Here is a 12,386-nt window from a genome sequence, read left to right as displayed (position 1 = left end):
CCAACCCTGCACCTTACATTAGAAAAGTCCTTGCCATAACACTGCAACTATGCAAGACAGGCTCAGATGCACTCACGCACACAATAGTATATCCCCGTTCCAAACCCTTAATCAAAACTTAGGTGGCAAACAGTCACACAAAGGTATTTCCACAGCTAACACCAACTCACCTACCTCTGTCTACATTAGGAATTGTCAGTCAAATGAACTGCTGGTATAATGAACTCTCTGTATTCTGATGCTACAGTCCACACTTCATTATGAATAGTTAACTTTATGAACTGGACCTAAACACATGCACGCGCACACACACACACACACACACACACACACACATATATATATATATATAAATATATATATATATATATATATATATATATATATATATATATATATATATATATATAAAATTGGGTTACCTTTAGTTTCCCGACACTCATTTCACTGACATACATGTCAAATCACCAACATTCCCAAACCCGATGTTACCCATGAGGTTACTAAACACTTGGCCATCCAGACGGACTAAACTACCCAAAAAAACTGACCCACAGATGTGGGGGGCTTTGCCCCCACACCCCCTTACTAAATATACCAACTCTGAGAATGCACTACTGCGGTGGTAAGGGGCAAAGTTCAAGTAGATGACCAAGTGTTTACTTACTGCTCGGGTAACATCGGGTTGGGGAATGTCGATGATTTGACGTGTCAGTGGAATGAGTGTCAGGGATGTGGTCTGTCGGGAAACTAAAGGTAACCCATATAAATATATATATATATATATATATATATATATATATATACACACACACACACACACACACACACACACACACACACACACACACACACACACACATATATATATTTAATTTATTATTTTAATAATTTATTTATTTAATCCCTTATTATAAGCAAGGCACTAAGCACACACACACTAACCTAGTTTCAAGGATGTGTCTTTCCTGAAACTTTTATGTATCAGACTGAGACAGATTTGGCACTGTGGTAGGCCTTTAATTGTTTCACTGCTGCCTTTTTAGTTACCTTACCTTTACAGCTAGAGTTCAGTCTAAGATTTGTTATGTTCCAAGGCTAACTCTTTTATAACTGTGGTATTACTTCTTTCTGTAGTGTTAATGGAAAAACCTCACTCTCTGAGATGATGCACACTGTACAAACAACTGACAGATCCAGAAATGCCAAGCATGATAAGTGTGAGTCCTTTGTCCTGGACCTTAACTAATATTAAGTTAAAACAAGGAGCTGTCTTACAGACCCTAGTAATATATCAATATGCAGTGTTAGTAATTTGTACTAAGCTGACCTAGTGAAATAAATATACCCAGATATAACTGAAAACTATTAGGTTTCAGTTACTGTCACAATGGAGTCTTTATTATTGTCTCAAAAGATATATATTTCTTTCAAATGAACAGAAAAAAAATTTAATAACCACTTTCATCCTAATATTTCAATGGACTTCATCTGATCTGTTTGTAAAACCACATACCTAGAGTTTAAAAAGGATCCAGAATGGGATGGGGGTGGGGTACAACACATTGAAATTTAACTGTAAAGCATGGTTATGTGTCATAAGCCAATCTGCATTCAAATCAATATTTTTGGTAAATTTTAGAGAAGTAGCACTCAGAAAAAGCCAATGTTCACAGTGTCCAATCCTGCCAGCTCAACACTTGGAATTCCACCAATGGGAAGGAGAATAACTGTAACTAGTGATAGTGTATTAGGGTTTGTGTGTAGATGGCTCTGTGATTGGTTTGCTGCCACAGTCTCATTAGCATATGAGACAACATTGGTCTCCATGAGCTTAATGTATAATGATTGTCGTAAACCAAGAGACTAGAGTTCCAATCAAACTTGGAGTCTTTCAACCAATGTGAAAACAGCCTGGATTCAGCTACTCCCCACAGTATTAAGCAATCAAAGCAAAAGTAAGCAAAAGTAAGATGGAGCATCCCTCCAATCAGAGGTAGACTCACATCTACCAGTGAAGCGACATTCCAGAAATCAGAATATCTAGTATTTAACTAACTAATCAGCTTCAAGATGGTATGTAAGAAAAGTATATATTTAAATCATTGAAAGAGATAACACTTCTGTTTGTGAGTTATCTAGTCTAAAAACCTTCCTTAAGAATATCATCAATGTTGTCCATACCTTTGCCCTATTTTCTTAATAATTTACTTTGTTGTACTGAAAAATGACCCTGTTGTGGCTTCTTCAGATCATAATTGGGTATGAGTTAAAAACCTTTACACACATTGAAACCTGAAAAAATGCTAATTCCAGTGTTGAGAACCTGAACTAAAAAAAATATTTACTTAAAGAGGAGATTATTATGTGTAAATGGGGGGAGGTGTTACCATATTAACTATGTAAAAATGAACAGGTTAACAGTATGTGGAAGACTGTCTAAATGAAAAAAATAAGTTGGGAGGGTAGGCATAATGGTTATGGTGTTTACCTTACAGACTGTGTTTGTTTTGGGGATGGGAGATGGCATAATGGTTAAGGTGTTTACCTCACAGATACAAGTTACAGGTTCGTTTCTCAACTTTGGAAAGGAAATTGGCTAGGCTTAAGATGTCTCAGAAAGGCAGTTAGCCTAGTACTTACTTGACCCTTTCTTATCTAAGAAAAGGCAGGAATTGAATCATTTTGATTGGAGGGGACCTGCTGCACAGACCTGCAGTACATCAGGAAGGGGGGCCTGGCCATTTCAACAAGATCAGGGTAATCAAGAAGATCAGTCCCTTAGGACACCAGATATACAGCCAGCATACATTACAAGAAATTAAAATTTGCTTCAGACATGAAAACATTACCGGCATTAACGATATCTTGCCTGCCTCTACCATTGAATTTATGAGAGATATATATATTATGCAAGACCTCATGGAGATAGACCTGTAAAAACTGTTAGACTCAATAGCTGAGCAATGATTACATCAACAATTTCCTCTACCAGATCCTGCGAGGCCTGAAGAATATCCATTCCATTCTGACAGTGTGCTACACCAGGACCTGAAACCATCCAATTTAGTTATTAACACCACGTTATCTCAAGACTTGTGACTTTGGCTTGGCATGTATCACAGACCCAGAGCATGATCACACTGGCTTTTTAACAGAATATGTTGTTACTTGATGGTACAGAGCCCCAGAAATCATGCTGAACTCCACAGGCTGTACAAAATTGATTGTCATCTGGTCTTTAGGATGCATCCTGGCAGAGATGCTTTCCGATCACCCATTCTTCCCTGGGAAGGATTATTTTGGTCAGTTGAACCATATATTAGGCATTCTTGGATCACTGCCACAAGATGGCCTTAGCTACATTATTAACATGAAGGCTTGGAACTACCTGCAGTCCCTTCTACAGAAAACAAAAGTTCTCTGGAACAGGTTGTTCCCGAAAGTTGATGCTAAAGCACTGGACCTCTTAGATAAGATGCTGACTTTTAATCCCAACAACAAGATTACTGTGGAGGAGGTTCTGCTACACCCCTACCTCGAGCAGTATTATGATCCCAGTGATAAATCAGTGGCAGAGGAACTCCTCACCTTTGATATTGAACTGGATGACCTTCCAAAGGCGAAACTATAAGAACTGATACTTGAGGAGGCAGCACAATTCCAGCCTGGATATCAGGGCTCTTAACATCATGCAGTGTTTTATTGAGCCTGATCCTGATTGTGAAGTGTCCCTGAAGCCTTGATTCTGGAAATGTCTACCAACTTTGTCCTTCATAGCAGAGTTAAGCCAGTCTTCTGCTTGGCAGACAACAACAAATGTCATATATGAAAAACATGCAAAGTTAAAATAAAGATAAACTTGTTTTTCCCAGGCATGGAAAAACAAAGTGAATATGTTGGAGTGCAGAGACAATGATTGTCCTCCTGTAAACAGCTCAGAATCCCTGTAACATAATCTTCTGATCATCCCAAATCCCCCCATTTTCCATTCATCTGTCCAATATCAACTGTGATTTCATGTTGTCTTGCTCCATGGCTGAAAATTTACTTCTGCATATCGCCCTCATAAATATGTAACAAATGCAAAATAAAAGGCTAGTTATTTTTCTTTTAATTTATATATATATATATATATATATATATATATATATATATATATATATATATATTCATTTTTTATTTTTCAACAAACAACATATATTCAAATACAGCATAAATACATTATGCAAGATATAATGAATTCTTATGAAGAATAAACCAAATAAACTATGTACAATATATACAAAGGCCTGAAAACAAAATGTTAAAAATAAAGCTCCAAATTGTTCTTGTTTTCCATTATTATTCTCCATTATTAGTAATAGGATTCTTTTGATATAAATCAATAAGTAAAATCACTTTGATCCAAGGATTCTTAATGAATAAGTTAGGTTGGATTCTTACTTTTTTACTTTACTTTCTTTAATAGCAGTTTCCTTTAAAAATAGAAGAAAGTCTTCAAAAGTTGGAAGAGTAGATATGTTCCATTTCTTGGTAATGCATTTCCTTGCTAACACAAGGATGGACAAAGAAGAATATAGTTAATATTCATCATGCCATTTTTGTCATTTATGTTAAATAATATTAAACACTTTGTTAAAGAAAACATCAGTAAATAAAAAGTGTATACATTATTCTACTTTAGCCCCCCAAAAACTCAAGGATGAACATTCATAGAATACATCAATCCAATGTACTTTGCATTCTTGTAAACAACGCCAACATAAAAGTGTACTATTCCATTCATTTTGGCAATTCTGTTTGGGGTTAAAAAAGCTCTGTGTAAAAAATACCAGGTATGAATAAGTCGATATTGTGACCAGGGAAGTGTGTCTAACAGAAGGTAACAATTGTGACTTGCTATGTGAAGTAAGTTGAAATACATGTCCTAACGTAATGTGATTCCAAATTTTAGACTTATATTTGCTTTATATTCTGTAATAATTTTATAAATTTTTAAAACTAAGTTGTTAATGTTTTCTTATTATGTGTAGTTTCATATATTAATAAGAAAGTTTAGGTTCTTCTTTAAAATATGTATTGGAGATGGCTATATGAAGTTCATTTGTATGGAGTTTTAAATTGTGTAATATAACCTTATTTGTCAATTTAAATTAAATTCTGTAATAAGTTGTAGGATATCTTTACATTTTAAAATGTTACTACATTGATACCAGCAAATAAACCCATTGGTAACCCAAAATTCGAGTGTATGTTTATTCATTTTATCAAAACAGAATTTTGTAATACTGAAAGGGATTAGAGATTCAAACCATATTTTCATGTGAATATTAGAAAAAAAGCATATTCTTAAAAGGTTTTAGTATAATATTTAAGTATTCTGAATCCATAGAATAAGAAATGTTTAATGTATTAGATTACAGAGATAATGCCAGAATAAATTATTTGAATTAGTTGGAATATATTTGCGTAAAGTATTATTCTTATTATCAAGAATAGTTACGTGAAAAGTTTTCCAGTTTGAATTATAATTATGATCAATCCAATTTAGTATTATTTTAAATATTGAAACTTTTACATAAGTATCTATATCTGGAAAATTTATCCCCCCTAAATTCCAGGTGTTTATTTGATACAGGAGAGCTATTCTAGATTTGTGAGGAAACCAATGGAAATTTAAGAAGAGATTATTTATTTCTCTAAGCTGATGTCTAGTACTTGTGTGACAATTATGTGAATTAAATTAGTTGAAGTGTCTTCTTTTATTTTTTATTAAAAATGTTGATTTAGTTTGATTTAAATAAAGTCCAGAAATAGTTTGGAAAGTTTCTATTGTAGATTCTAGTTCAAGAAGAGTTGTTTCTGAATTGGAAAGTGTTAATAGAATATGAGCAACAAATAGCAAGATTTTCCAAGAATATGTATTATATATTTATATACCTTAAATGTTTTGGTTTTGTCTAAATTGGCAAAAAAACTTCAATTGCTAGTGCAAATAAAATTGGAGAAAGAGGGCAGCCTTGCTTGATGCTTTTAGTTAATGAAATATATTCAGAAACAAAAGTACCTACTTTTAGATATGCTAGATTGTTTTTATAAATATTCTTTAAAAGTGGGTTAAAATTTATAGGGAAATCAAATAATTCTAAGATTTTAAATAAATAATAGAATCAAAGGCTTTTTCAATATCAAGACTAACTAGATGAGCTTATTTTTTCTTCATATTCAGAAAAAATCTGTAAGAGTTAAAATCCATCTAATATTATCATGTGTTTGTTTTTGATATATGAAACGTGTCTGATCTAAATTAATTACTTTTGCTATGGGTTCTTGTATTCTTTCAGTAATGACAGACATGAAGATCTTATAATCATTATTTAAAGGTGAAATAGGCTTAAAAGATGAACAAATTTGTGGATTTTTATTATATTTTAATTTAATATTGTGTTTTTAGGGAAAATTTCCATGAAAGAGGAATCTTTTCATTAGACTGAATTTCAATAAGAATTTTGTGAAAAAAGGGTAAGATATGAGAAAGAAATAGTTTATATATTTCCAAAATTATACCATCTATCCCTGGTGCTTTATTAGGTTTTATTTTTTTATTATTTTGTCTACAAGTTCCATGTAAGTAATGGCTTTGTTTAAACTGACTTTTAAATTTGATGGTATTTTCTTAATAATAAGATTGTCAAAATGAAAAGTTGAAGTAGATGTATGATTATCAATATTAGTATTTAAAATAATGCTCTGAAATCTAAAAACATCAAGGATTTCTACTATGTCAGTGGTTTTTCTTTCTTCTTTCATTCCTAATCTCTAAAATATTATTGAATTTTGATTGAATATTGATTCTTCTGGAAAGATTATACATGTAGTTAACAGATAATTAGCAAGAATTAAGTTTTAATCTTTCTAATGCTAGATTTGTTTTATGTGTTAAAATATCAAGATATTTTTTATTTAAAGTTTCTATTTATTGTATATTAGCTTTATTATTTCTAATGTCTTTAGATTTGGCTATAAAAAGTTGATTTTGAATATTTTGAAGTTCTGCATCCCATTCTTTATTTTTATTTTTGTACGATGTTAAACGTTTTCCAAAAATATATGCTTTTAGTGAATCCTAAAATCATAATATCTATGTCTATTTTATTATTAATTTGCAAAAAAGAGTTCAGTTCTGAAATCATCTAAGGTTTAAATTACTTAACCTATCTATATAAACAGGCATTCTGGTTGTTAGGGGTATTGTTTTTGAATTATCTTGACAATTTAGTATGAGAGCATCATGATCAGAAATAGGGCAAGGAATTATAGCAACATGTGATATTTTGTAGATTACATCATGCGAGATTAGAATTCTCTCTATTCTGGTCTTTGTGCCATACCTGTAAATTTGATGAGAAGATAGTAATGAACTAGAGTATTTCATATTAAAAGCATCCTTTAAATTAAGAGATCCTATTCATTTTAATACTTCAGCCGTAGAGGTTAATTTTAATTTCCTTTTATTACTAGTATCAGAATCTTCTAGTATGCAATTAAAGTCCCCACCTATAATTAAACTACCTTTTTATTTATCTATTGTTTTATTTAGAAGTCTCTTAGCTATAACCAACCCTAAAATCAGAAACCAATAAAGCTTGACTAAAGTCAACCATCTGTTGTTAAATTTAAAGATTATGAAAGTTAAAAGTCCTTCTTCATAATTTATATATAATTTGGGTGGAAACTCTTAAAATGTTCCATAAAATCATAACTCCTCTTTTCTTTGATTTAAAATTCAATTGAGCTAGAATTGTAAATTTCCCTGGATTCCAAATATTTTTTTCTGCATGTTTGATGTGAGTCTCTTGAAGTAAAACTATGTGAGCTTTATATATATTTAAATACTGCATTAGTTTTGCTCCTTTCTTGGATTATTTAAGCCATTCACACTCAAAGATATTATATATTCATTTATATATTTAATTCTTGTTTATATATTATAATTATATCAAGAAGTATAATGCAATAAGGCAATATATATATATATATATATATATATATATATATATATATATATATATATATATATAAAATAGTAATAGTCTTATGTGGTTGGAGCATTACTTTAAAAAATCAGGCCATAAAGAAATACATATAGTTAGAATATGAATAATGCAAATGTAAGTAATGAAAATTAAAGGTATGAAATTATGCAAACTCAATGCAGGACCAGGAACAATTTAATCAACATGGCATTGTGTGTACAGAATCAACTTTATTTAATCTTACTGACAGATTATTTACTTGGGCACAAATAGAAGTTTTGAATTTTGGATTTAACTTTGTGCCAACCAAAAGGTCAGACCTTGATAGGCTTTTGTTGGACTTTAAACTTTTTAGTCAGAAAATTAATTTAAATTATATTTTATATTTTATATAATGATGATAGGTCAGTTAATCCTTTTAAAAAGCATTCTGCATTTAATCCAGCTTTAGTTCATACCATAAAGGTTTTTGAAGATGCTTGTGTAAAAGATTTTAAGGACCTACTTAAGCATACACCAAATAGAAAGTCTTTTAACTTTACTTGTGAACAATGTACTGCTTTATATGAACTTAAACATATGAAGAACTTAAGATTTATGAAAGCAGATAAGGGGGTGGGATGTTAATCAGGTACAATAAAGATTATGTAGAGTCCATGTCCAAGATATTATCTAATGATAATGAATACATTTTAACAACTACTACAGAGGTCAACAAGAGTTACAAGCAGATACAATGGTTACTTTATGAATATTTAATGGAAGGATATATTAATTTGGAGTTATACAGTTTTATGAATGTGGAATTTCCAGTACTTGGTAATTTATTTGGAATACCCAAATTACATAAACATCCCACCATCCACCTTTTAGACCTATAGTGTCCACCCCCAAATATGTTACTAAAGGAATTTCACGATTTCTAGATTTTACACTTAATCCTATAGTACAAAAGATAAAATCTTGTATTAAGGACTCGTGGGACTTTTAGAGAAAGTTAGAGTATTTTCAGAGAATTATGCCTTCAATGAATCACATAATTTGATTTTTTACACTCAATGTCAGTTCTCTTTTTACATGTATTCCTTATGAAATAGGGGTAGATTACGTCAGAAATTATGTAAACAATATAGAAAGTTTTTCAGCCGATTCCAATTACTTAATATGTAGTTTGTTTGATATTATGTTAATGCATAATTAGTTTTTGTTTGCCTGGAAAGTTTATAAACAAATTAGAGAGGTGGCCATGGGCTTGCCAGCCATACCTCCATATGTGAATTTGGTACTGGGGTGGTAGGAGTATGTGGCCTTGGCTCCATTAATAGAAACATTTCACATTGTATTTTATCTTTGTTTTATGGAAGACTTGATTTTTGTTATGGAAGGTGATAAGTATGATGTTAACAATTTTATCAGTAAAATTAATGACAGTTCTAATTTTTTGAAATTTGTGTTGGGTGATGTAGGTACCACAGTCAACTACTTAGATGTTACCCTTTTCTGGGATGCAACTGAGTATACCTTTAACAGTCAAGTTTGTAGGAAATCAACTTTTGTTAATAATTATTTACATTTTGCTAGAAACCATCTGTATTTTATAAAGAAAAATATACCTAGAGGTCAATTTATCAGGGCCTCTCGAATGACCACCAATGATTTCATTTTTCAAAATGAAGTAGAGTTTATAAAACATATGTTTTTAGATAGGGGATATGATGAAAAGTTACTGACTAGTGCAGTAAATGAGCTTAGAACCAAAAGGAAAGATTTTTCCTCCTGATTCTTAGAAAGCCTTTGACTAACAAAGGTGAAGATGAGACATTTTCTGATTTTTTCTGTTACTTGTTTGCTTGATATGACTGTTGATAATAAATATATTTGTTCCATCATTACCAACAACTGGAAAATTATTAAGGGTAATGCTGATTTATTAGAGGCAGTAGGTCAATGTCCTAAGTTTGTTTTTAAAAATAATTACAGTCTCAAAAAGATCTTACAGAATGACACTAGTTTGCTAGATGAATGTACTAGTAGATGTAATAAAAATAAGGGTATGTACAAATGTGGGTTCTGTAGTATTTGTAGATTTATATTAGAAAGACCTTTTATAGATTTGAAATTTTTAGAAAAGACGTTACCCATTACAGGGGTTTTTAATTGTAAAACAGAGGGAATAGTATACATTGCAAAATATTCAGACTGTGAAAGCTAATATTTAGGCATGACTAAAAAGAGTTTATTTAAAAGAGTAACAGAGCATTTATATTCTATTAAATGTAAGGATACAAAAATGCCCTATATAGACATAAAGCTCATTGTGTAAACAAAAAATTTATGTTTAGTATTTTAAAACAAGCCCCTAAGGACCTAAGAGGGGATAACTATAGAAATAAATTAGAGAGGAGAGAGACATTATGCAACTGACGTTAGGGGCAGACAGTTTTCCTGGTCTTAACGATACTATAAATATTAAATGATTTTTAAGGTATAAAAAACTTACTATTCGTTCTTAAGCGTTTATATGATATGATCTTTTACATGTATTTTTTAACAATGTTTCACTACAGGATATAAGTTTATGTATTTTTGTACTATACTATGTGTTTCACTGTACAGCTTAACTAATTAATTTATTAGTTAATTGTTTAAATTAGGTGGGGTTTTTGGTTTATAAGGAGATTTGTTTTACAGATGTTATTGTTTCTGAAGAAGTTTGGTGTCACAGATGAAAGCGAATTAAACGTGTTTTACACTAAAGTATTTGGCTTACATTTGCATTAGCATCCACGTTTTTGCTGTGGTTCTGTTCCAACTGTTTGGTTTTGTTTTTGTAAACATGGAATTATCACAATTCCTAGTCCAATAGCTAAACAAACTAGCCATTAGACTATCCAACATTCCTGTACCAGACAGCATATATCTGGTAAAAGAGCTCTGTTTACCTATATAAATGTTAGAGACATGAAATAATTAAGAAAGTATTATCAGATTAATTGTATTTAAATGAGAGAGGAATAACTAATTATATTTTTATACATTCAAATGTAACAAGTATATCATATTGTTATAATCTATAAAAATACATATCGCATCTCCCTCTTTTTTTCTTTCTTTCTCTCCTTTCCCTTCTTTATCCCTCCCCCTCTCTTCCCCTAGATTTCCCATATTTCAAGTGCTTTAAAGTATGTTTTTGATCACTTCCAGAGTCAGTGTTCTCATTGGATTCAGTGTGATGTGTTATTCTTAATTGTCAATCGACGTAATTATAGCTATTAGATTTAAGCTCTTATTAATGAGAGAAATATTTAAACATATAGTATGATTTTGTATAACATATCAATTCAGTATATTATTGCTCTTTTAAAGTAATTAATTAATAATATTAATTCAGTGCTTAATAATTAACTTATTCCTTTATCATTTTCCAACAAAGGTATATAAAGCATATTGTGTTATGCTGCACTATGTCTAATGTATATCAGTAAAGCAGATAAAGCCACCCTAAAGACTGAATGAACACCTATCAGGATGCTTACTGGGAGATCATCACATCAAAAATATTGACAGTCCATTCTCAGCAAAGAAAAAAACTATAAGGTAAAAAACATATTACAGTTTAGTTGGTACTACTGCTGCTACCTGCTGCCAGAGGGTCCAGAAATTGCCAAATATATAATCAAAATAACACATTTGCTTAAATGAAAATCTACTAAAGGTAGCAGCTAGGACTCCCATGTAAATTGTAGAATAACTAGTTAGCAAACTACCACTGCTACACTTTTTCATGTTTTCTCTTGTCCCTCTTTCCCCTTTTTTTCCTCCATTATATAGTAAAATGAAGAAGTTTATCATTTTAATATATTCTTCTCTGCATGTTCCTATTAATCAAGTAAGATCAATGAATATCTTCTTCTTCTTTCAGCTGCTCCCATTAGGGGTCACCACAGAAGATTATCTGTTTCCATTTCTTCCTGTCCTCTGCATCTTGTTTTGTCACATCAGCCACCTGCATGTCCTCTCTCACCACATCCGTAAACCTTATCTTAGGCCTTCCTCTTTTTCTGTTACCTGGCAACTTCATCCTTAGCATCTTTTTCCCAATATACTCTGCATCCCTCTTTAGCACATATGCAAACAAACATAATCTTACCTCTCTGGCTTTGTCTCCAAACCTTCCAACCTGGGCTGACCCTCTAATATACTTATTCCTAATCCCGTCCACCCTCGTCACACCCATTGCAAATCTTAACATCTTTAACTCTGCCAGGTCCAGCTCTGACTCCTGTCTTTTTGTCAATGCCACTTTCTCCAACCCATATAACATAGCTGGTCTCACTACCCTCTTGT

The 12,386-nt window shown here is 31.6% G+C and overlaps 1 pseudogene; it reads left to right on the top strand.

Moving 5' to 3' along the window:
- LOC122788648 overlaps positions 1 to 3,688 on the top strand; it is a 97,320-nt pseudogene extending 93,632 nt beyond the window's left edge.
- Positions 3,689 to 12,386: the final 8,698 nt, after the last annotated feature.

This window comes from Protopterus annectens, chromosome 14.part0, assembly GCF_019279795.1.
Source record: "Protopterus annectens isolate FY-2018-M chromosome 14.part0, PAN1.0, whole genome shotgun sequence".
NCBI lineage: Eukaryota > Metazoa > Chordata > Ceratodontiformes > Protopteridae > Protopterus > Protopterus annectens.
The sequence above is the reverse complement of the archived record's forward strand: the minus strand, read 5'-3'. Positions and strand labels throughout refer to the sequence as shown.